The sequence below is a fragment of the Haliotis asinina genome, chromosome 11 (genome assembly GCF_037392515.1).
Source record: "Haliotis asinina isolate JCU_RB_2024 chromosome 11, JCU_Hal_asi_v2, whole genome shotgun sequence".
Taxonomy (NCBI): Eukaryota; Metazoa; Mollusca; class Gastropoda; order Lepetellida; family Haliotidae; genus Haliotis; species Haliotis asinina.
Genome location: NC_090290.1, coordinates 47,007,880 through 47,032,849, shown reverse-complemented (window position 1 = coordinate 47,032,849; position 24,970 = coordinate 47,007,880). Strand labels below are relative to the sequence as shown.

The following is a 24,970-nucleotide window of genomic DNA, read 5'->3' as shown; positions in this document are numbered from 1 at the left end:
AGCTGATAAGAAATGTTCAAGCCACAGACGGGACTGGGATTTTATGCTGGTGTTGACAGCTTGCCGGATTTGGCAGATTCCGGTTTTGACAGCTTCCGCTGTCGGTTAAAGCGTTCCCTCGTCACGCCGAAATGGGTTAAATTTCCCATGTAGGTCGAATGTGTGAAGCCCATTTCTGGTGCCCCCCATCGTGATATTGCTGGAATATTGCTGAAAGCGGCCTAAAGCTAAAGTCACTCACCCTTGCAAAAGGCTACACCGTACAAGGGGCACGTACCACCCAGTGTCTTGGGGTGTTTGCTGATCACACCACGCTCACATATAACTATACACATGTAACCATCACACCACGCTTACAAGTGATTTGATCTATATCACCGCGCACGCCCACACATCATCTGACACATCTGACCTTCACACCACACCCACACATCATCTGACACATGTCATCAACAAACCACTCCCTCATATTATCTGATACATATAATCATCACACCATGCCTACATATCATCTCACACATGCCACCATCACACCATGCCCTCACATCATCTGACACATAATTATAATCATCACACCAGGCCCCCACATTATTTGATACATGCCATCATGACACCACACCCACACATCATCTGACACATGTCATCATCAAACCACTCCCTCATATTATCTGACACATACCACCATCAATACACATCTCACATCATCTCACTCATGTGATCTTCATACCACGTCCCCACGTCATCTGACATGTAATCACCCCACCATGTCCACACATTATTCCACATATGTAATCTTCATGAAACGCCCCCACATCATCTGACACATATCATCATCGCAACTCTCCTACACTTCGTCTGAAACCCGTCAAAATCAATGATACCCAATGCACGTGGATGGGGCTATTGAGGTGTGCACTTGCATCATATACGATATGTCGGTTGTGTTGGTGGTAAAGATCGGGAAATGGTGGCGCGTTCATAAGATGCATGTATTTGAAAATGTTTGCTGTGCATCCTATCCAATTTTAATATTCAGGCTTACCTACTGTTTTTATACAGATATTACCCGTAGATATCGCCTCACGCAGTTTGAAAAGACGCTATTCCAACTCGTTCACTCACACTCGGTCTCAACTGGTTTTTGTCATCATTCAGTATGTTTATGTCTATTTTAGTTCAGTTAAGCGCGTTCTCCTGACGGATGACATTTCGCAAATTCACTCAACAAGTCTCCATATTTCAAGGCCTCACAGAATGAAACCATCATTACAATCACGGACAAGGTCGGTGCCCTTCTTGGCAAGCGATCATAGTATACAACTGTCGTATGTCTCTTTTTATCAATGGGATATTGTAATGCAGCGCACTGTATCCGTTCGGCACAGATGTCGGGGATACCCGGCCCGACGGAATGTTGTGAGGGCAAACCCAGGCTGCATCTTTGCGCAAAGCTGCTTTCCTGGGTTACGCGAAAATGTGCTTCCAGCATTATTAAATATAGATGTACACTAAATAATGACAGAGCCGGGCTGAATCTACTACAGGTTCACCATCTCTCATATACCCCCGGGGCATCCATGTATGCATTAACTTCATGATATCCATCATAATTAATGGATGGCCTGTATTTACAACTCAAAGCCATCCTTTCTGACATTTGGACACCTAATCCGCCAAGACCGATATCGACAAATCAGTCTTGACCTTCCTGAGTAATGGCAAAATTAACACACAATGCTTCATTAAATTCCATTAGTCCGTGGTGACAATGAAACAGATTGGCATTGGTTGACAGTGTTTGACACAGATGTACTGGCACATCAGTCTGAGGTGGTTTAGTGATGTATTGCTTGAGTTGAAAAATCAACTCGTAGTCTTGCTCTTTCATTCATGCAAAGTCCCCTCTGTCCCTCACTGACTCCAGCTGATCAGCTATGTAAAGGGCATCTGTCTTTCACCGTCTCCAGTCGAAGAACCGTGTAAAGCACCCCCATCAGTTGATGAGCCATGTTGACTCCATTTGTTCAGATGTGAAGTGCAGTCGCGTTTGTCCTTCACCGACTTCATTTGTTTAGATTTGAAGTGAAAGCAACTGAACAGACTCCATGTGCTCCATATGTTGACTGCAATTGCGCCAGTCCTTCACCAACCCTGTCCAGATCTGATGTGAAAGCGCGTCTGTCCTTCACCGACTCCAATAAATCAGCCACGTTGAGCACCTCTGTCCTTCACCGTGTCCAGTTGATCAATGAGGTGAAAGCACTCCTGTCCTTCACCGTGTCCAGTTGATCAATGAGGTGAAAGCACCTCTGTCCTTCACCGTGTCCAGTTGATCAATGAGGTGAAAGCACTCCTGTCCTTCACCGTGTCCAGTAGATCAACCATGTGAATGTATCATTGTTAGCCATCCTCTACGAACCACGAACGTCAACCAAATCTGAGCCTAAATTCGATTTCGCCGTCCTATGGTCCAGACAACTTCTTCCTCTGGCGACTGCCAGTGTGATACTTGTTTCTCCGTCCAGTATATGCAAACAGCCCACACCGGAGCCCCGGGGCTGACAGCAAGTAATTAGTCTGCATCCCACAACAGCTGATAACCTGATTGTACCGTTATGTTGGAAAAACAGGTGCTTGGTTCAGTGTGATCTCATCGTGTTTGTCCTTGAGATTTTCGAAAATGATGACACTACTTTCTTTTCTTAAAAATGGAAGAAGTGTGATTTGTTTTCATATAAATTAACAAAATCTTACATATCTATGCGTTTCAAAAAGTCTACTTGTTCCGTTTTTTCTGTTTGTTTTTTTTAATCGAGAACGTGTCTAGTCTGAATGAGTGCACTTAACTGACTTTTTATCCTATGGTGAAACCTTAGATTATAATCGTGATTTCAACAGAACTGCAGACAATCTTAGATTCAAAGCTACGATCGGTATTATCTTAACAAGCCAAGGGGAAATCCATTCAACGAACGGCGACCCTCGGGGCCAGAATTGGATTCCCGGAGTGAAATCGCCAGTTATTTGTTCAAGAAAAGATTGAGAAAAAATTCATTTGAGATACACATTATAATTCTCGCTTAATCAGATTCGTTCTGAGTATTTGAAAATTCAGCTTTGATGTTCACAAGCCGAAAAAAGAACCACTGTATGTTTTCCGATCAAGTAGGCAAAATACCTTCTTCAAGCACAGAAACAACATTATTATCTAAAAAAAAGTGAAAATATGATCGAGGTGGTGTTGCGTGTTTGAGTTTCTTGTACTAATGATATAATACCGAAATAAACTATATACCCCCCAGGCCCAGCATAAGTATAAGTTCAGATGTGTAATGTTTGCAATTATTTCATAAGAAACCGCAGAAGTGCAGGCCGATAGCGAGGCACATTGCCCCAGCTGCCCACCACAAGACAATTAACTGAATATGCCTGGCATGGTTCTCACCTACATGCATGCTGACCGACATGCATGCTGACCGACATGCATGCTGACCGACATGCCTTAACAGGATGAGTGAATATTTGCACAGTTTCAGGTCTCAGTCACATTAAAATTATATAAACAAGTAAACACAAATATAAAAAGAAAACATCTATACACAACCAGCATTGTTTTGATTCTAATATACCGACTTCATGTTGAATCAAATTGTTGTAATTCTAATTTAACGAATTCACATTGAATCAAAGAGTTATAATTCTAATATACAGAACACATGTTCAATCAAAGAGTTATAATTCTAATATACAGAACACATGTTCAATCAAAGAGTTATAATTCTAATATAATGAAATCATCTTGAATCATATTGTCATAATTCTGGGGTTCCAAATCCACGTGATATATAAATTTATGACTCACTGTTACATAGAACCCTACAGAACTGTCACAAACGCCAGCGAGTCAGTTGTTATGCTTACTGGTTTAATGGCACGTCGACACAGAAAAACTATTAACAATAAGTGAGTGAGTTTAGTTTTACGCCGCTTTTAGCACTATTCCCGCAATATCACGGCGGGGGACACCAGACATGGGCCTAACACATTGTACTCATGTGGGGAATCGAACCCAGACCTCTGTCGAGACGTGCGAACCATCAGGCTACTCCTCTGCTCCTAACAGACCATGAACTCTACAATCAAAGCCGTTGGACAGTGGGGTCGCCAAGTGGCTAAAGCGCTCGCTTGTCACGCTGAAGGTCCGGGTTTGGCTCCCCAATTCTGGCATACTGTGTGAAGCCCATTTCTAACGCCCCAGTAGTGATATTGTTGGAATATTGCTAAAATTAGCGTAAAACTGAACTCACACCTAAATCTTAATTTCTTTGCAAATGCTACATATTTGCTGCATAAATCAGGACTTCTGGCACTGTTACCGAACCACTCATTCATCACAGTCGGAAGTGACATAACCCCTAATCGGATACCAATCTGACGTCATAAGTTCCTGAGGATATATATACACACACGATAAGAGTGTAACGTAATATTGTAAAGAGCCTACTGCGAACTATTGCACCCTAAATAATTCACACTACGAGCAGTGTAATAGTAGAATACATGCTGCAACCCATCGTCAGTGTAAGATTACTTTGTAAAATCCTTTGTCGGACGTAAATATCAGACGACATGGCATCGTGTCGTGACGGCTCTGACCTAGGCCTTAAATAAAAGTTAAGAAAACCCTATTGTCATCATTATCGTCGTCGTTGTTGGGGATGTCCACATGGTCATCACCTCCACCACCCCATCCCCACCACCATCGTCGTCGTCATCGTCTCCTCATTGTAATCATCATCTCGCCGCTGTGGTCTTCGTCGTCGTCGTCGTCATCATCATCATCATCATCATCATCATCATCATCATCATCATCATCATCGACGTCGTCGTCGTCGTCTTCATCATCATCATCAGCAGCAGCAGCAGCAGCATCGACGTCGTCGTCGTCGTCGTCGTCATCATCATCATCATCATCATCATCATCATCATCATCATAGACGTCGTCGTCGTCATCATCATCATCATCAACGTCGTCGTCGTCATCGTCGTCATCATCATCATCATCATCATTATCATCATCGATGTCGTCGTCGTCATCGTCATCATCATCGACGTCGTCGTCATCATCATCGACGTCATCGTCATCATCATCGACGTCGTCGTCGTCATCATCATCATCATCATCAACGTCGTTGCTGTCTATGCCGTTGCTATCATCATCACGACCATTATTATTTTTATTAGTAGCAAAGATGTCTGTGTCAATATCATTTTCCAAACCCACCATTATATCTTGTTCACCCTAATTTGAATCTGCACATTTTCAAGACCACACAAACACACCTCCCCAAGCTAAGTAACCCATGAACACATGAACCAATGACAGGGAAGCTCGATGAAAGTGACCTATTACACCGCGCATTGTCGCGTTGTGACACAACATAGTTAACCGAGGACCGATATGGTCCAATCGAATACGCCACAGACGTACAGCGTTAGACGACACGCGTGACACCGCGGCCGAGCTGTTCGTACAAAGCCCTAACCAGCCGCTTGCAACATGGTTCTGGAGTAAGGTAAGAGCTTACTCACTGCCTTTATTTCAAACCTTTATCTCACAAATATTTTGTGCAGATAAACAGCGAATGGAATCTACGCTCTCATACGTTTGACTACATAGCAGAACACATGACTTTTCTTCCGCTGCGTTGTTTATACAACCATGTATTGAAATATGCCATTTCATTTGCTTTAAGTGAGAGCCCACTTTCCATTTAATGTTGTATAAACACCTGCTAATGATGATTAGAAATGATAATAAACGTAACGTGTTAGAAGTACCAATTCCAAACACTTTGAAATATTAATTGCGGAATATCCTAACAAGCTACAGGAAGCGGTGTGTTTGATTTCCTGTTGATTATTATGAATTGTGCCTCGATACATGGCTAATACAATACTGTCACTGTAATTACGGAAACGCGTCCTCTGTAACCAGTCGGTTGTCACAATCATGCAGTCGTTTGGGACAAGAATCGTAGATATGTATTTTAAGTGTTTGCTGGTTATAAAATACAAGCATGGGCTATAAAAGTGGTTTGTGTGTTTGCTCAACTTTTGAATACCTAGAAACCATGGTATATAACGGGGAAGGGGATACTAGGGTGTCGTTAAGTCGTTTGCAATTTCGGGTAAAATACGTCACTAGATAAGGGATCTGGGGTTTTAACTACTGTCCTAAAAGAAAACGGGCCAGCAGGTTGTTACTTTGATCTCAGGGCAAATATTTTTTTACAGGGGATGTGATTTGATGACAACCTACGTTTATGTTTGTTTAAGGGAGGTAACTGAGAATGCCACTCAAATAAGCCGAATTAATAACCTGTGAGATTTAAATCGTTACTGTTTGGCGAATGGGACAGTAATTACTGCTATCTGGACACTCTTGGTGAGTTCATGGGGGTATTTGCCACCGACAGTCTTCCACCTTTATCAGCCAAGGGGGTGGTTAGGTAGCCTACTGGTTAATGCGTTTGCAAGACACGCATATGACCCGGGTTCGATTCAACATATGGGTACAATGTGTAAAGCCCATTTCTGGTGTCCCCTGTGGCAGGAAAATTGCTAAAGGCATCGTAAAACTATATTCACTCATAACATATTTTTACACATACAACCCGCTGTCCCGATTCACTCACTCACTCACAATCAGACAGTGGCTGCAAGGTGCTGCTGGCACTGCTATGTGGCGAGATATGGTGTGTGGTGTAGCTCAGTTGGAAAGGTGCTCGCTCCTGAGTCTGTTGACTTGGGTTCGATTTTACACTCTTGTTATAGTGTCACTTCTTGTCTACCTGCACTCAGGTGATGAATTCTGCAAGGGCTCAACAGTTTGATAACAAAGCCCTAAACATGGACACATGATATTCATTAAATCATACATACACTCTTGACCAATATGACCCGGGGGGTCCGGGTTGGAATTGATCTTCAGCAACCTATCCTTCTGGGAAGAATGGACTAACAGGATGTGATTGTCAGGCCTTCCGACTTTGTATACACATGTCATCATATACCAATAGCGTAGACCGATACTCATTCTGTTGAACACTGGATTATCTGGTCCAGAGTCGATTGTTTACGGACCGCTCCCATATAGCTAGCCTATTGCTGAGTGCAGCGTATGACATACCTCGTTTGCCTTCCCATGGACAAACTATCAGTGCAGTGTTAAACAACAAACAAAATTGACCTACATGCCATTACTTTCTTTCTGCACAGAACACATATTTTGCTGAATTAGTGAAAATGTTCAAGCTTGGAAATGTCAAGAGAACTGTAAATCCATGGATGTTGTGATGAAGATAAACCTTACATTTACAATTTATATTTTTTATCTTTTTTTAGTTTGTATGTATATGTTCAACATTTTCCGTGAACTCTAAGATGTCTTTCAGATCTGTTTAATGTAATGCACGATTACCCATAATGACCTACTCAGCTTTTCTTTCATGGCATTTTAAAAGTTTTCACGGAATGAAAAGGTGAAGTAGATATTCTAATGTTGCCAGTTTCTTAAAAGAAACATTTTATTTCACATATCAACAATAAATCAAATCTACTGAAATCCTCTTAAGTTTATCGGTCGTTTCTGAGGCATGTAAATAATTAAACATGTATCTTCAGCCCAACATTGATTCCGTGAAGCTCAGGGTGAGAAGTGGTCTTCAGTGACTGGGTATTACTTCACGCCGTGTTCTGTACTATTACACCAATATCAGGGCGGAGAACATCATTAATGGGCTTCACACATTGTACCCAAGTGGGGCTCAAACCCGGGTCTTCGGTGTGACGAGCGGACGCTTTAACCACTAGGTTACCCCACCACCCCGATCTTCAGCAATGCTTCTTGTAAGAGGCGGCCAAAGTATCCGGTGGTCAGGCTCGTGACTTGGTTGACACGTTATTGTATCCCAGTTGCGTAGATCGATGCTCATGATGTTGATCACTGGATTGTCTGGTCCAGACTCGATTGTTCACAGACCGTCGTCATATAGCTGGAATGTTGTGGCATTAAACAATAAACAAGCAAACACGTAATGCCTAATATGAATACTTGAGTATTTTAGTATCTTCAGCCCGATCTTAAACTGATGAGACTCCATCAGATCCTCCAGTTTCTCAAAATCTAACGGCGGCGTCTGGCACCGGAGGCGTTCTGTTCTGATTTGTATGCCTTAATCTGTTACGTCTGTATGTACCTACTACCCAAATTTTGGTTTTACGACTGGCCCGAACTTCAGGCGATTTGACGTGTTATCCTTCCCGCAGACGGAATTTAAGCTAAGAACATGAGAACATTAATATTTCAAGCAGACAACATACCTTAACTTGAAAGAAAATATCCAGATTATTTACCGCCATGCTCAAACAGTATGCGTGGATGGAGTCGTGGCAGGTTTTCTGGTAGTCTTTCAGATTAAGGCGACCTGTAAAGGTACGGGGTAGAATAGTCCTTCAGCAAGCCATTAAAGGAAACTAACGGGATCGGATGGTCAGTCTCTCTGACTTGGTTTGCACATGTCATCGGTTCCCAATTGCGCAGATCGATGCTCATGATGTTGATCACTGGATTGTCTGGTTCAGGCTCGATTATTTACAGACCGCCGCCATATAGCTGGAATAGTTGTAGTACGGCATAAAACTTAACTCACTCATTCAACTTGAGGCGGGGTGGTTCCTTAAGTCATACTCAGGCCTACCATACAAACAGTGAACAAAGAAGTGAACACATATCATCAGAAGTGAACACATATACACCAAAACAGAACAAGATTCACAAAAAAAACAGGAAAATAAACTTTTAAAACTGCAACAATATCCCCCCCAAACGGAAGGAAAACTAATCGCGTGAAATGGAAACAGTATATCAGCTACAAGAACGCCCAAGAACGGTCGCCAAGCGTACAAAACGACCAGTCATAGCATGCAAAAACGGCTGTCACAGCAACTCGAAACGGCATAAATATCAGAGACGAATAGGCTTTCGTCTATGTTTTTCGTCCTTCAAAATTTGTGTAGAGCATCAACCCCCAATTGTGGCAAGCTTAAAGCCAATGTTCATTCTTCTGAGTGTCAGGCTTGCGATTCTACCAAATGTGGTCCCTCGTTCGACCGACCTTTGATGTCGACATGGTGTCGTGCTACTGTTTTTCTTCAGTTTTGTAAATAAAATATTCATAGAGACACATTAAACGTTAATATATTTGCGCGATTTAAAACGTTGACCAATCTCTGCTAATTGCATATCTAAGTGTCCATTTTGACTATCACCATAAAGTGAACGAGTTCAAACTCAATCCACCGATTAGGCCAGGAGGCGCGATTTAATCAAATACAGTGTGAGGTTCACGTTTATCATATTGATGTGTGTCTCCATTCATAAGGCGACTGGTGTTAAACACATGCTTTCAACCGACAGTTTGGCCAAATGACATACCGGTGAGTGTGAGTGTGAGTGTGAGTGTGTTTGAGAGTCACAGAGTGAGTGTGGGTGTGTGAGCGTGAGTGAGTGTGAGAGTGAGTGAAAGTCTGAGAGTGAGAGCGAGAGTGTATGAAAGTGTGTGAGTGAGTGAGCGCGTGAGATGGGATAGAGATACAAAGGTGGTTTGGAGGAGCGAGTGAGTGATGTAGGATGGGTGAATCCAAAATGTGTTAGAGTGAGTGAGTGAGTGGGTGAGCGAGTGAATGTGAGGATGTGTGAGTGTGAGTCAATGTGAGAGTTGAAGGATGGGTGATTGCTAAATGTGTGTGGGTGAGTTGGTTGAGGAGACGGGAGGTCAGGGGATGGGTGTGAATGAGTGAGTATTGATGGATGAACAGAACTAAAATCTCCCATTTTATCAACATACGGTAATAGATAACTGTTTCAATTCAACATAAACGGCAGGAAATTGTGTCTCCTGACCTTATCTTAATGTTCCAGTAAATACCGATAGTTGTACAGGCTTCACGTAATTTTGAAATCGATATCACTCACAACGAAACGCCAGTCACGCGGAAGCAGACCGTGTATAAGAAGACATGTACATAGCATACAGGAATGCTGCGGGTAAATATTCTCTGTGTCACCACAATCGAATTAAATGGAGACAATCTATTTAACTGTGTGACTTACAGCCAGGAAGACAATGCTGTCTTGGCAAAGTCTGCTGTCTGGTAAAATGTCACAACTACAGTTTACGATTTAATAGACTGATCGATAATTAACTTCTATATTGTCTATTCGTGTTCTCATTTACACAGAATCAGCACATGCACACAGACCTTAGTTAAGCACCCCCGAATTATCTCACGATTGAATGAGCCCCGATTTTAACTCTTTGGAGCATATCTGGGGCATGATTGGTCGTCGTGTGCAACAAAAGGATCCCCGGGCCCCTGTGCAGAACCTGGCCCATTTAGAAGCAGCTGTATTGCACGAGGCGCGCCGTAGACTGTCCAGTTAGAGGATCAGGGGGTTGACAGGGGGTATGAGGAGGAGACTGCTGGCAAAACGACCACGACCACAACGACGGTTCACATTCACCACTAAATTCGACATTAAACATTCCAGGGCCAAATTTGTACAAGCATCCATGTAAATGAGCTATTATCATCACAAATCCACCACGGATTCCAATCATGTTGTCGTCTTTTATCTGTCAAAAGAACATACGTGTCAGATAAAGTCGTATTTTCCCATCGTGCTCACCACGCACGTTACATGCACGTGTTGAAACATATTGCGAAAATACAAGGAGTGCTTAATTAAGACGTGTATGTATCTGTGAGGAACAGTGTTCGTACAATGAACATTTCCTCTTTTGGCAAAGCACATGTTCTCATACCGTTATGACGGTCCACTTGTCTGTGACGGTACCTGTTTGTGACGGTTCATTTTTGTTCCGAGAGAGTTACGTTATGACGGTTCTTGTTTGTGACGATTCTTGCCTGAAATTATTCTTGTCTGACGTGGTTCTTGTCTGATATCGTTTGTGTTTGTGACGGTTCTTGTGTGAAATATATTTTTTCTTGTCAGTGGCGGTTCTTGTCTGACATTGTTCTGACATGGTTCCTCTCTGTCTGTAAAGATTGTTGTGTGAGTGTTCTTGTCTGTAACATGTCTTGTCATGACGGCGAAACCACACGTCAGTTGCTATAGCGATAGCATTGCAGCGCAAAGCAATATTCACTGATACTGATGTCAGCTGCAAATACCTTGGACCTCACATTTGTCGGACGTCATATATCGCAGAATTCGTGAAGACTCATTAAACATTTACGGGTAACTCACAGAATTGCTTTATGGCATCCCTCGTTATCTTGTGCACATCGCCTGAAATGACACCCAGTATATATTGCACCTGTCAGTATGTCAGGGGGCACTGAGGCGTGGAGGTACCAATCATTAATGAATAACCAATTATTTCTGAATTGCCAAGACGACAGAGAAACATTGAATAGTACCCTGCATAACAGAGGAGTGTTGATTGATTGTTTGAGTTGGTGAGGTATTCGTTTTATAATTGGTTGGTAATTTGGTTGTGTTAACTTTTTACCCGTTTGGTTGGTTATTTTTAGGGTTGGTTGGATAATTATATAGCTGTGTTGGTGGGTTGGTTGCCTAATTGGCTATTTGGTTGTGTTGTGTACCAAGTTCGTTGATTATTTTGTTGTGTTCGTTGGTTATTTGGTTGTGTTAGATGCCAGGTTGGTTGGCTCTTCGTGTTGACTGCTTATTTGGATGTGTTGTTGGGCTGGATGGCTGACTGGCTCGTTTGTCACTTGGTAGTGTTGCTTGCATATTTAAGTGTGCTGGCTGCTTATTAAAATGTGTTGGTTGCTTATTTGATTGTGTTGTTTATTTGGTTGGCTGGCTGCCAGGTTGGGTGTTCCTTGTTTGTGTTGTTTGGCTAGGTGGCTGTGTTAGATCGTTGGATGGTTGTGTTTTGCCACAGAAAGCAATAATGGTAGCACTGGTTGGTTATTTCACTTGCTAGCTCCTTAGTGATTCGGTTGCCTGGGTGTTTGGTAAATAATGGCACAATTAATGAGCAATTTCACAGCGGCCTATAAACAGTTGAATTTCGACTAAAAAAACTCATGGCATTTGTAATAATAGAAGACGTTCTCAGCCATAATGGGGAAAAATGGAAAATAGTGATAAATCATAACTGATATTTACAAGTACTTATACACAGGGCTGTATAATTGCAACTGAAACAATGAGGCGATCTGGGTCGCCCTGCGCTGAGTGGTGCAAGCATACAAGCAGCCAAACACAAGGACCGGAAGAGATTAATCGACTCCCATTACATGTAAATCGACAAATGTCTCATTCACCGACACATTTCATCACATTTTCTCTGCAGTATCTGGACAGCGAAATTGTTGCTCGCTTGTGGTTTAATCCTCATGTTTGATTTACATTATTTCCTCATTAGGTGAAATAGAGTCGGGTCACCTGGATGTGATATTAAAAACCACGTGACTTATAAGTAAATCTAGGTCACGATTCGGCTATGTATATACTTACAATGCCCTGACCTTTATAGTATGCCTGTCTGGTTTATCATACAAGATAAAAGATAAAATTTGCTTTAGTATTGTCGGCGCTATGTATAACAGTAAAGAGTCCATGTCCCGCGATGTAGATAGACAACTGTACAAAGACAATATGTTCATGCATCCTTACGTCTATCATGACAGCATCGGTGTATTTTCAAACAAGATGACGTATGTCGTATTTTTGTGGGCTACTTGTAGTGATACAATAATACAATTCTAAATATTAATTAACTATTAAGAGTTCATGTCCCGATTTAACGGTACACGTGTGTCTTCTTCTGCCAGCTAAATTAGTGAGTATAGTTTTACGGCGCATGGGCAGTATTCCAACAATATCATGACGGGGACACCAGAAATGGTTTTCACACATTGTACTCATGGGGGAAACCGAACCGGCGGGTGCTTTAACTACTTGGCTACCCCATCGCAATCACTTGTTTGATATATGTCAGGGGTTCACAGTTGTGTAGATCGATAGTAATGTTCTCAGTGATAGTTCCCTCTAGTTAGTTGGGCTCCACTGTTCACAGACATATTCTCAAGGTGCTCGAGGCGGTGTGAAACTGAACAGGGAAACAAACTTTGGTTAAACTGTTAAGACTTAGTGAGGGTATATTGTATTACGGCTCCAAGGTTCTAGTTGGAGACAAGTCTCTGGGGAGCGGATTCTGTGATACGTCAAGGGCAACATGTGTGGTGACGTAACCACCGGTCCTTTTGTCTTTGGAAGGATAAAAGAGATTTAAAAATTTAAGTTTAGATGAGCCCCAGACTCAAAATGATTCACGGTACAATACATCATTACTTATTGTACTTTGAAGCATTTCGGGTTGAGGGTTATCTCAGACTGGATTATATATTTATAATATTTAATACTCGTTAAGGCCGGAAGGCCTGTTGACGTAACCACTTGAAAATTCATAAACTCATAAACGATTATGAAACGACAAATATTTATGCTTATTACTTACGTGTTTAGAGTTAATTTAATTTAAATACCTAACGATTCCACAGATAAGCCAAATTAAATAGACTAAATAAAACTCAATTTTAAATGAATAAATGTAGTTAAATTTACGTTAGTTTAGTTAAATGCATCTCCTGTAAAAACAATACAATTAACTGTATGTGTTGATCGAGATGATTATTAAACATTTCTCACATAACACAGTTTGAAATTTTGAGCATACACTATTGAATTCATTTATATAATTAAGATTTGAAGGTTAATATCATTATGAATTTTACATTTGGTCGCTTTTGAAAATGCAGAGCTTTCAGTCGTTCGATCCGTGCCAATTTGCAGTTGTCTGATGGGTGTGGTGTGGTCTCTCAGCTGTCCTACCTCCATTTGCGTGGATGCCAGGGCGGCTGAGTGGGTTAAATTGCTGACTTTGTCAGCTGGCTTTGAGAATGTGTGATCAAATCCATGATGGGACTCAAACAAACAAAAGTACTAGAATATATACTTTAATGAGAAAGGCAACTCGAAATGTAGCACATGTTACCTTGATAAGGTTATGTTACACTTATTATTCCTCTGTACGCTCTAAGATTGGGACGGGTGCACAAATGAATTGTTAAGATAAATTAGTGTGAATATTTTTTGTGGAACACACAAACAGGCATATAAATCACCTATCTGTCACAAACACCACAAGGACGTCCTGCTGAATGAGCCGGTCTGCTTCACCACCACGTGTCGATATCTCAGTTTCACTGTTCATATTTCGTAGGTGAAATTGACACCTTTCACCGGTGAAATGGACACGATAAGTGACTGGCAGATCGCGATTTTGTCCGCCATCAATTGCCTCTCACAGATGCTACCCAATATTCGCCTTCCTCCCTATCAGGAAAAATAGCTTCCCTTTTACGTGCAGCTCAAAATAACTTCTTCTCTGTTTTACACAAAATGCACGTATTTCGAATTAAGCAAACAGTGCTGCCATTCGAGGGTAAAAAATGCGTAGCACTTAAGCGTTAAGAGACAACGGTTACCACAACTGCATTGCTTTTGTGTAATAAATAGAGCATTAGACGCAAACAAATCCTTTGTTTATCATTGTGAGTCTTGTATCGTCGCAATAAGGTTTATGAGTTCGGTTCCACATGCTTCCAAATTAAACGCAAATACAGAACGATAGATACGTTTGTTTTTCTCTCTTTGAAATATTTGTAACATGAATTTTGTAGGAAATTAGCAACATCACTTCAGTATAAATGAAACAAAAGGGACTTTTGTTACTCATCAGATACACGTTTAAAGGGGATCCGACACAGAATGTGTCTTTCATAACCCATGCTTGTCGTAGGAGGCGTCAAATGGGATCGGGTTGTCAGGCTCGATAACTTGGTTGACATATGCGTCATCGTACCCCAGTCGTGTAGGTCATGGGGATCACCGGATTGTCTGGTCCAGAAACGTTTCACCAAAGAAACGTAAGTCAAGACTTAAAACCCAGACATCAGAAAAGGCCCATCTCGTAACATTTGTTTGTTCAACGCCACACACAGCAATAACCCGTATATGTCGTAAAATCGGTCAAAACACTTCAAATATCATAATTGCTGATGTAGATTCAGAAAGTATCCAATCATTCACGAAACGTTAATAAAAAAAAGATAATTAAATTAACCACCTCCCCAAGAAGAACCACATGCTGAGACAACACGAATCACCTATTATCTCATCCCCTCATCTTCAAATCGCCCGGTCTGTCTGCAGATGTAATGTATGTGTCGCAACTGTGCCGTCAATCAACTCGTAATCATGTCGATTGCAATCATCAGTACAGTGCAGAGCCTGTGTTAATAGACAAGATCCACTTTGATGTTTACCGCTTTTCATTAGTCAATGTCACTCACCGACTGATGGTGAAAACCCGGTAAGCTTCAACTAGTGGAGGGTGCGATAGACGCTCAGGCAAGAGGTGGGTGCCAATTAGCCCATGTAGCTGGTGTTGCGATAAGGCCAACTTAACCATGTCGAGGCTAATCATTGAATTAGACACTCACGTTTGCTGATTACAGCTCATGTGAAGACTGTAGTTATCAAGGCGGGGCGGCGGGTTGTATGTGAGAAATATGTTATGAATGAGTATAGCTTTACGCCGCTTTTAGCACTATTCCAGAAATATCACGGCGGGGGACGCCAGAAATGGGCTTTATACGCTGCGGCCATGCGGGGAATCGAACCCGGTCTTCGGCGTAACGAACGAAGACTTTAACCAGTAGATCGAAACTGGACCTTCGGCTATCCCACCGCCCTGTTATGATTTGTATGCCTAACACATGTAGGAAGGATAATATGACTAATAAGAAGAGTAGACGGGATGCAAGAAAAACATGGCAGACAGGTAAAATACGTACCCACAGGTGACCTTGACTGGATGAATATTGTCAAGCGAGCTGTCATTCTTGTCCCGATGGACGTCCGAGAACACATGATTACGTTGTCAGTCGAGCGACGTGATACAGAAAGTCCACCATTTCTAAAATAACCTCAGATTTTGAAGGTATTATCACGCGATCTTTAAGTTAAATAATGTTCTCATGAATGGTCAGGAAAATTACATAACAAACGTCACACTGTCGATCACAACGCTGTAGTCTGTTGCTCCTGTCTTCAGCAGCCCATCTCGCTGTGACTCAAACACGCACCTACTGTTCCTAAAACATCGACAGTTATCCATTTCAGTAGCGACCTGGTCTTGATTTTATTCCAGTTCAATACATACTGGGTGTAAATAACTTTCATTTCAGAGAACCGCCATTTAACAAAGTTAACGATTGTAATGCGAAGGGACGTAACCCAAATTTTATAAGGATTAAAATGTATGGAGTGATGTTGTATAATTTAAATTGTATCAGTTAATGGGGTCAGTGATTCATGATAGCAAATTTCCATGAAGTTCCTCTTTGATTCAGTTGTTGTTGCACTCGTCTACCCGTGAAGATTTGGGTTGGAATTCAGTGATCTTCAGTAACCCATGCTTGTCGTAAGAGGCCACTAACGGGATCGAGTGGACATGCTCGCTGACTAGGTTGACACATGATTTTATTCCAGTTCCAAATCGATGCTCATGCTGTTGATCACTGGATTGTCTGGTCCAGAATCGAGTATTTACATACCGCTGGAATATTACTGAGCCCAGCTTACAACTAAACTCACTCACTCACTCGCTCATTCGCGCTCGTCTTCCCAGCTCACCACAGTTAACATCGGTAATGGATCTGTCGAGTTTCTAATTTCTTTGAGTATTATCAAGAAAAGACAGACCCTCGTCCAACTTTCTTACTTGACTGGTCCAAGATGTTGCTTCCATTAGCGCCATTGACTGCTCGTGTGGAGACTACGCGTTCTGAAAACAAAACTAATTGTTTCATGTAAGTAAAGTTCTTATCAGTAGAATGTGAGAGAACTGTAGAAGCGCTGTTCTATTTAGAACAGTCTATTGAAAATCTTTTTTATTTTTTGTCAGGTTGGATGTTTTTGGCCGACTTACCCGGTGGATGTATGCTGATTCTACGCAAGCCTATATTATCCTGCCTAACAAAATTAAATGTTTATCGGGCACTTTTTTTCAAATGTGACAAGGACCTTTTCATTGTTTTTTGATAGAAAAAATAGTGACTCGGGAGGAACAGATTTCATTTTTTGTCTCAGAAATACAGCTTGGGAAGTTTAGCACGTGTTAATGAGTTGTAGATTCAGTCACACACATTCTTACAGACACTCATTCTTATAGTGGACAAATGGATGATCAGGACTCGGCCAAGTCAAAAATACTTTTTTTTAAATGGCAATAAAGAATTGCTACGCGCACGAATAAAATTGATACGCTGAACTGGTCTTGATTTAGCTAAATGTGTAAGAGGATATAGTGAGAGATTAAAATCACGCCTGTGGTAAAAAAATAACGTTGACAATCTTTTCATAGGTGTGCAAACGGAGCACTGAAAATTAGTACATGTAGTTCATACTTATCCGAATTACACCACTTCAATTTCTACGCGCTCCCTGCTAAGATGAGATAATCTACTGATCAACAGTCTAAAAAACGACATCGAGCTTCGTTTATACATTTTCTCACAGAGAGTGAATGAGTAGAAATTCACGATTCGGACAGTATTCTAGTCACGTTGTGTCTACATAATAGGGTGAAGGTCCAGAGTAATGCAGGCATCGGACGCTTACCCCGACAGTGAGGCAAACTAGTGATCAATAGTGTGAGCAAATATTCGAGGTTCATTTACACCAGTTAACAGAGTGAAATTCACGCCTTGGAACAGTATTCTAATTGTGTTGTGTCTGCTTAAAGTAGGATGAAATCCTGAAGTAAAGCAGGTCTTCGATGGTACGACTTTGTCGAAACCCACTAACTCGATATGGTGCTGAGAAACAGACTCTGAAACATTACTGAGACAAACTTGGATTTGCTCCCACGTTCTTTGATTCCTGTTATGTCGAAGGGACGTAACTCTGCTCAACGAACTACAACGCCTGTGTATAAACAATAAGTCGTTCCTTCATTAGAACTTCAGCATCGAAATCTGAATAAATACTGTAATTAATACACCTAAACATTATTCATAATAAATATCCCATAAACTTAATGAAATCTTTTATGGGGACAATTATTATCCCAGTTCTGGGTCATTATGATGTATATGTCATACAATAACCGACCGTATCTCCCTTCATGATGCAATATACAACAAATAATTGTAATGTACAACGTCAATGACTGATAACGAAAGCGGTCAGGCATCCTGGTAAGGAGCTCGTTCCCCGGACCCCCGTGGTTCTGCAATAGACAACGGGCGTGTTGTGATAAGCTCTCGTACATTTCAAGTCATGGTGGCAGTGTTATCGGTAATTACAGCGACATCTGGAAGGGAGTAGAGGAGAGCGGAGTGATGCTTTAATTTGTTCTGAAACACATTTGATGTTGAGCGTCCATTAAAACCAGTTTATGTAAATATTTATTGTCGTTTTATTTGTGTTGGCACATATTTTCATGTGAAAGAGAGTTATAAATAAGCTAAACGAGGAGCGGGGAATAAGTCTAATTGTTTGCGCTCGGCATTTGCTGAATGTAAATTAGTTCATCATCATCATCATCATCATCATCATCATCATCATCATCATCATCATTGTCGTCGTCACCACAAACCATCATTATCGTCATCACAGCAGCAGCACCACCACCATCACCATCGTCGTCGTTGTCATCATTGTCGTCGTCACTGTCATCGTCCTCACGTGGATATATTATGGCCGCTATACCCATAACCGTCGTCGTCGTCGCCGTCTACACTGAAGATGTTAAATCTGTTGATATACATGGTATTACCGTTGTCGACAAGACCTATGCTGCATGAGAGATGAAGACTCGATGAATGTATTGATGGGATGCAGTCATTGACGATGTGGTTTCACCACATCAATCACTATTTTGTCTTGTCCACAGTAGATTATCATTCTACTTTACGACTTCACGTTGTTGTATTGCTTCTAAGCGCTGCGTTGAACAACCAACAAACATCACGGACGCTCCATTGTCTGTCACACAGACCCGAGGCAAATACAGTCGGACCCCGTTTATCCGGACGTTTTGGTTTCACTCGAAAATCGTCCAGATAGCGAGACGTCCGGTTAACTGGGTCAAACAAGCAAAGCGTGAAAATTAAGTGAAAGCAAAATAACTTCATGTACGTATATCAATAAATCAACAGTCAATAGTAATAACAGTGAATCATCATAACATATATGTGTACCGATAACACATGGAAACCGGAACGCAGGTTGCCATTTGTCAGGTTGTCTCGGACATAATCGCCTAGCGTGTGGAGATTCATATGGTAAGTTAGATGAAAAACGTAAATCCATGACAAAAAGGTTCAATTTTGCCAATTGCATAATATTTTTCAATTTTAAATTCCCTAAAAGCACATGACATCGCGACGAACTTATGCTGTCTGCATATCCAGTAAAGACCAAACATTTCTAGAAAATGTGGCAAGTCTAGATTTCCTCGGGGATCCTTTTCTTTATATATACATTTTTTTTCTGTAAAAAAATGTTCATTTCAGAGACTAGTTGTTGGTCTAGAACGCTCTAAATCTGATATCTTTTTGAGAACGCATAGGAGTAAGTGACCTTTGCGTGCAGGAAGAGTCCATCTGAGGATTGAAGGTCCTTGTGTTCAACAGGGGTATCGACTGAATAAGCATGATTTTACGCCGTTTTGGGCAATATGTGACATCAGTATCACAACGGTGAACGCAAGCTATTCCATGGGCGAATTCGAACCCAGCCCTTTGTGGCGAGGCACTAACCTTTGACGACTATGCTAACCGTTGGCCCTCGCTGCTGTTGAAGCTCATTTTGATGGAGCAGATGGGTGTTCGTTAGACACGGGGTTGACCGAGGTGTCCAAGTATGAAATGATTCGCCCCAGTCCATATCTAATGGTAATTAAGAGGACGCCACATTGGAGACGCATGTACGCTATTGCATCTGCGAGAAAAGGTGTTAATTTGGTATATTCGTGATTAGATATGTCTTTCTATATCGCTGAGGATGTTTACGTATCAGAAAGGCTGCAAAGGGGAGATAAGTCAGAACGTGGGATCTGTAACATCGATAGTGTAACCGACTTACCAGGAGAAATGATTTTCATATGTATTTCATCCATGGTCATTCATTATCAACTTGTGTTATTCCGGTACAGCTGAACAGCGACCACTGCCCCTTGAGAAAGATTTGGCGTATGAACGCCAGAACTACTTCAGACAAGAACGACAACTCTGTCTAAAGGACTTGCAACCATTTCATTTGATTGAGATTGTTATTAACCTCTTTGTACATATGAAAGTGATATTAAAATGAAATATATTTTGAAAACCAAATTGATCGTCAGAATAAAATCTCTCAGTTCTAAGCATTATGAAGCATATAAGAGTGAGTGAGTGAGTGAGTTTTGTTTTGCGCCACACTCAGCAATAGTCCAGCTATATGGCGGCGGTCAGTAAATAATCGAGTCTGGACCAGACAATCCAGTGATCAACAACATGAGCATCGATCTGCGCAATTGGGAACCGATGACATGTGTCAACCAAGTCAGTGAGTCTGACCACCCGATCCCGTTAGTCGCCTCTTACGACAAGCATACTCGCCTTTTGTTGCAAGCATGGTTTGCTGAAGACCTATTCTACCCCGGGACCTTCACGGGTCATAAGACAAGAAGGGGCAAGAAGTAGCATAACAGAAAAGTCTTGTTATAGAATAAAGAAGTTGCCATCCACATACACGTCTTATATGTTCACCGACTTTTAAATGCCTCTCAGGAATTTCACAAAGTAAACAAACTCACTGGGGTGTATTTGAATCTCTCTCCTTACATGGCCTTATAGTGATGTCTCTATTTTACGCCAGAGTGCGTGAATTTAGTTTTACGCCGCTCTAAGCAATAATCCAGCTATATTGCGCCGGTCTGTAAATAATCGAGTCTAAACAAGACAATCCAGTGATCAGCAGCATGAGCATCGATTTGGGCAAGTGGGATCCGATGACATGTGCGAACCAAGTCAACGAGGCTGACCACCCGATCCCGTTAGTCGTCTCTTACGACAAGCATAGTCGCTTTTTATGGCAAGCATGGGTTGCTGAAGGCCTACTCTACCCCGGGACCTTCGCGGGTTTTACGCAAGACAGTTCAATGTACTTTGTACTGACAAACGCACGGTATAAACCTTTCTCTACTGTAACTCAAACTGTCAGATACGATTTAACTAACCAGTAATAGTTTGATCAAAACACCTTAGTCCAAAGTTTTCAGAATGGTTTGTTGTTTTTTACACATAAGATTCATAGATAAGGGGATGCATCTACGGAAAGGGGCGATGATGACGATTGGGACTCTAGGTGGTGTCTCCATGCTAGTTCATCGGTCTTGTTATGCCTTCTGGTGGATGAGTGAATGAGTTACTTTTATGCCGAACTCAGCAATATTCCAGGCATATGGCGGAGGTCTCAACCAGTGATCAACGGCATGCGCATCGATCTGCGCAAGAAGGTCGTTTCAGCCGCGGAGGGCAATATAGTTCAAGAAGATGATAGGTTGATCCCTCACACCGTACTTGGTATCTCATAAACGTACTGAACATTTGCTAGACGTAATTAAGATTTGATGATTTGTATTGTTAATAAAATACTTATGCATGCAATTGCAACCTACACTGTTTATTTTCCGAACTTATAGAATCATTATCGTACCAAACTTCTCTACATTTGTCTCGAACGTTTGTTGTCACTGAAGCTTGAAATATGTGCACCATTATCTGGAGAACTCGTACCGAACTCCGTTATCTCTTTTTACTCGAACGTTATTATTCTCGCACAAAACTTCCCCACATTTGTCTCGAACGTTTTGTTTCATTCTCGAACCAAACACCCCTGTCTCGAGCATCAGGTTTCATTTCTGCACAGATATAGTTTAACTGTCTCGAGTGCCAGATGTCGCACATCTGCTTGACCACCTGGTGTCAGTCTTGCACCAAACTCCTCAAACTCTGTCTTTGACTTCTGTTGCCAATTACACAACAAACACCCATGTCTTTCCTTTGGATGTTTGTTCCCATTCTAGCACCAAACACTCCCACCTTCCTCTCTCAAGTCTGTGGGCACTCCCACTCAAAGATCCATACCTTTTCTTAGGATGTCGACAGTTATTCTCGCATTGAAGACTCCCGTCTCCTGCTGATGTTATTCCAACCCCCAAACCCACCTCTTCTTCTTTTCCGCTGCCTTTCTCGGTCCCTAGACATGTGTTCCGATGTAAAGTATCCAGCCTCTGATATATGGAATGGCGTGAACCGGGACCTTACATTCAGCCAATGGCTAATTCTTGTTCCCGTTTCCGTCTTCCGACTGACAGTTCCGTGACTACTGATTAAACATGAAAGTACATTGCTTTCCTCATTCTCGCTCACTCAAGTAGAACCCTCTATCTCAGGATGATCTGCCAATTACAAGCAAATTGGATGATGGCTCTTTTCGTTTTAACCGTGAAGTCTACATCTATATGCCAAGATACGTTTGCAGAAAATTGCAGATCATGTTTGAAAAATAGGTCACTGGGTTACTCTGACATTCGGGCAAGTGCCCAAGCACTCGTGAATAAACAGTGTTTGTTCTAGTCCACTGGTACCTTGTTTACAATAACCTACCCTGTACATTGATTCCTGCCGTGGACTTGTTTGTGCTTGTTCAGTTTGTGGTTAAAAGCCGCAACTTAGAAATATTCCAACAATATGGCAAAACTTGGAACTCCGATTTTATTGTCATTACGCAATAAGAATAATGAATGAGTGAGTGAGTTTAGTTTTACGCCGCACTCAGCAATAGTCCAGCTATATGGCTCACGTCTGTAAATAATCCAGTGTGGACCAGGCATTCCAGTGATCAGCAGCATGAGCATCGATCTGCGCAAATGGGAACCGATGACATGTGTCAACCAAGTTAGCGAGTCTGACCACCCGATCCCCTTAGTCGCCTCTTACAAGCAGAGTCACCTTTTATGGCAAGCATGGGTTGCTGAAGGCCTATGCTGCCCCGGACTTTCTCGGGTCAGTAGTGTAAGTAATAGTAGTAGTTGGCTTTTCTTGTATTCTAGGTAGTGAGTGAGTTGAGTTTTACATAGCATTTGCAATATTAAGCCCATATCTACAAGAACCCGCCTGCTGGTGGCTGGGGACAGCGGGGACGGGTTTCCTACATTATACCCCTGTTCATGATGATGTGAGAATGACGGGACAAGATTCTCTCACGTCTTCGGATATTGTTGTTTGTCATTCCGGGTCACGTCAATCAGAGCCTCATTAAAAAATCTAAAACATTTTATTGTATATAGCATACACAAGTTTGACATACCTGTTACCAAAAATGATCTGATGAATTTCTCTGTTCTGAACTCGTGTTCAGGTGATTACTTGACTTGCCTTTTCTTGTATTGGTGCCAAGTACCACCTGTGAAGTTCCCATTTCCCGGAAAAACTGGGTATAACTGGTAATTTATCATTCTAATATATACTGGAATACAAAAGAAATGCACTTCTGGATTTTTGTCAACTTTTTAAATAAAAGGCAAAAACATGAATGCTTACTTTTATGAGCTTTCATTTTTTTCAGTACCTGCGTTTCTTTTGCTGCTCAGTATAGTTGGATCATAAAATGGAATCTGCTGTTTGCAGATGCTTATAATGATTGTTGAATGGGTTTTATCATACCTCATGAATATAGGTTGTCAGAGGTATGAGTTCGAATCCCAAGCGTTGTTTAGATACGGATAATATTCATGACACCACCTGAACGCAATTTCGTTTCGGTAGTATAAGTCCAGCTAATGTTCACATACGTGAATGGTTTTATATTCAAAAGGGCCGTCATCTTGTTTTCGAAGACATTCAATTTACAGGCCACAATTTCAATGTTTTCTCGAATAGATCAATTTTCATTTTACGAATCAGTGTTACTTCTATTTATTCAGAATTGGCCAGAACCATTATTAAACATGTCTCCTGTCTTAACGACTGAAATTGATTCATGTTTTCAATTACAAAGAAAATAAGATATGCGCTCAAAATAACCTCGAACGTCAAAATGTTCGTTGGGCGCCCATTACCTTAGTAAAAGGCAGCACGGTGTTTTCAAATACGCCCACTTGGACAGAAATTAATGAGCAGAAGATAACCACAAAGAACGATTTTACACAGTACCACGTAGGGAGCGTGCATCTCGGGACGCATTCAAAATAACTTTCATCTGACCCCCTGAGACGACAAATTAAATTTCTGTTAGCATTATTCGTATTTGGTTTGATTTCGTTGCTGTTTATATTGCTCAGCAATATTCCAGCCATGTGGTGGCGGTCTGTAAATAATAGTCTGGACCAGACAACCCAATGATCGACATCATGAGCATTGATTAACAAAGTATGGATACGATGACAATCGCGAATGTCTCCTCTTACGACAAGCATGGGTTATTGGGGATCAGTTCTAACCAGGACTTTCATGGGTCTATTAACAGGACGTCACGATTCGTGCGTAATATTTACCATGGAGTGGTCGAAAGTTTTCCCTTTAACCTGAAGCGATGTTTTACGGTTTATTATTTTGTGTTTGTTGTTAGCGTTAGAGGTATCAATATTATATTAGTTTAAATTAGTATAAATATAAGTCTAAAACTTACAACACTTGTCCATTTCGTATCGTCACCCCAACAGATGTTTGATATCTTACTTGTTATTGCAACTAAAGCATATTTATCAAGTATCTTTAAATATTTCTAGGT

At 41.5% G+C, this 24,970-nt stretch overlaps 1 protein-coding gene across 1 annotated transcript in view; it reads left to right on the top strand.

The window, feature by feature from the left end:
* The first annotated feature begins 5,446 nt into the window (after positions 1–5,446).
* Positions 5,447–24,970, top strand: part of LOC137256171 (secretin receptor-like) — a 148,341-nt gene continuing 128,817 nt past the window's right edge. The window contains exon 1 of the mRNA XM_067793876.1: positions 5,447–5,576. The gene's annotated coding sequence lies outside the window, so the exon portion shown is untranslated. The remainder of the gene's footprint in view (positions 5,577–24,970) is intronic.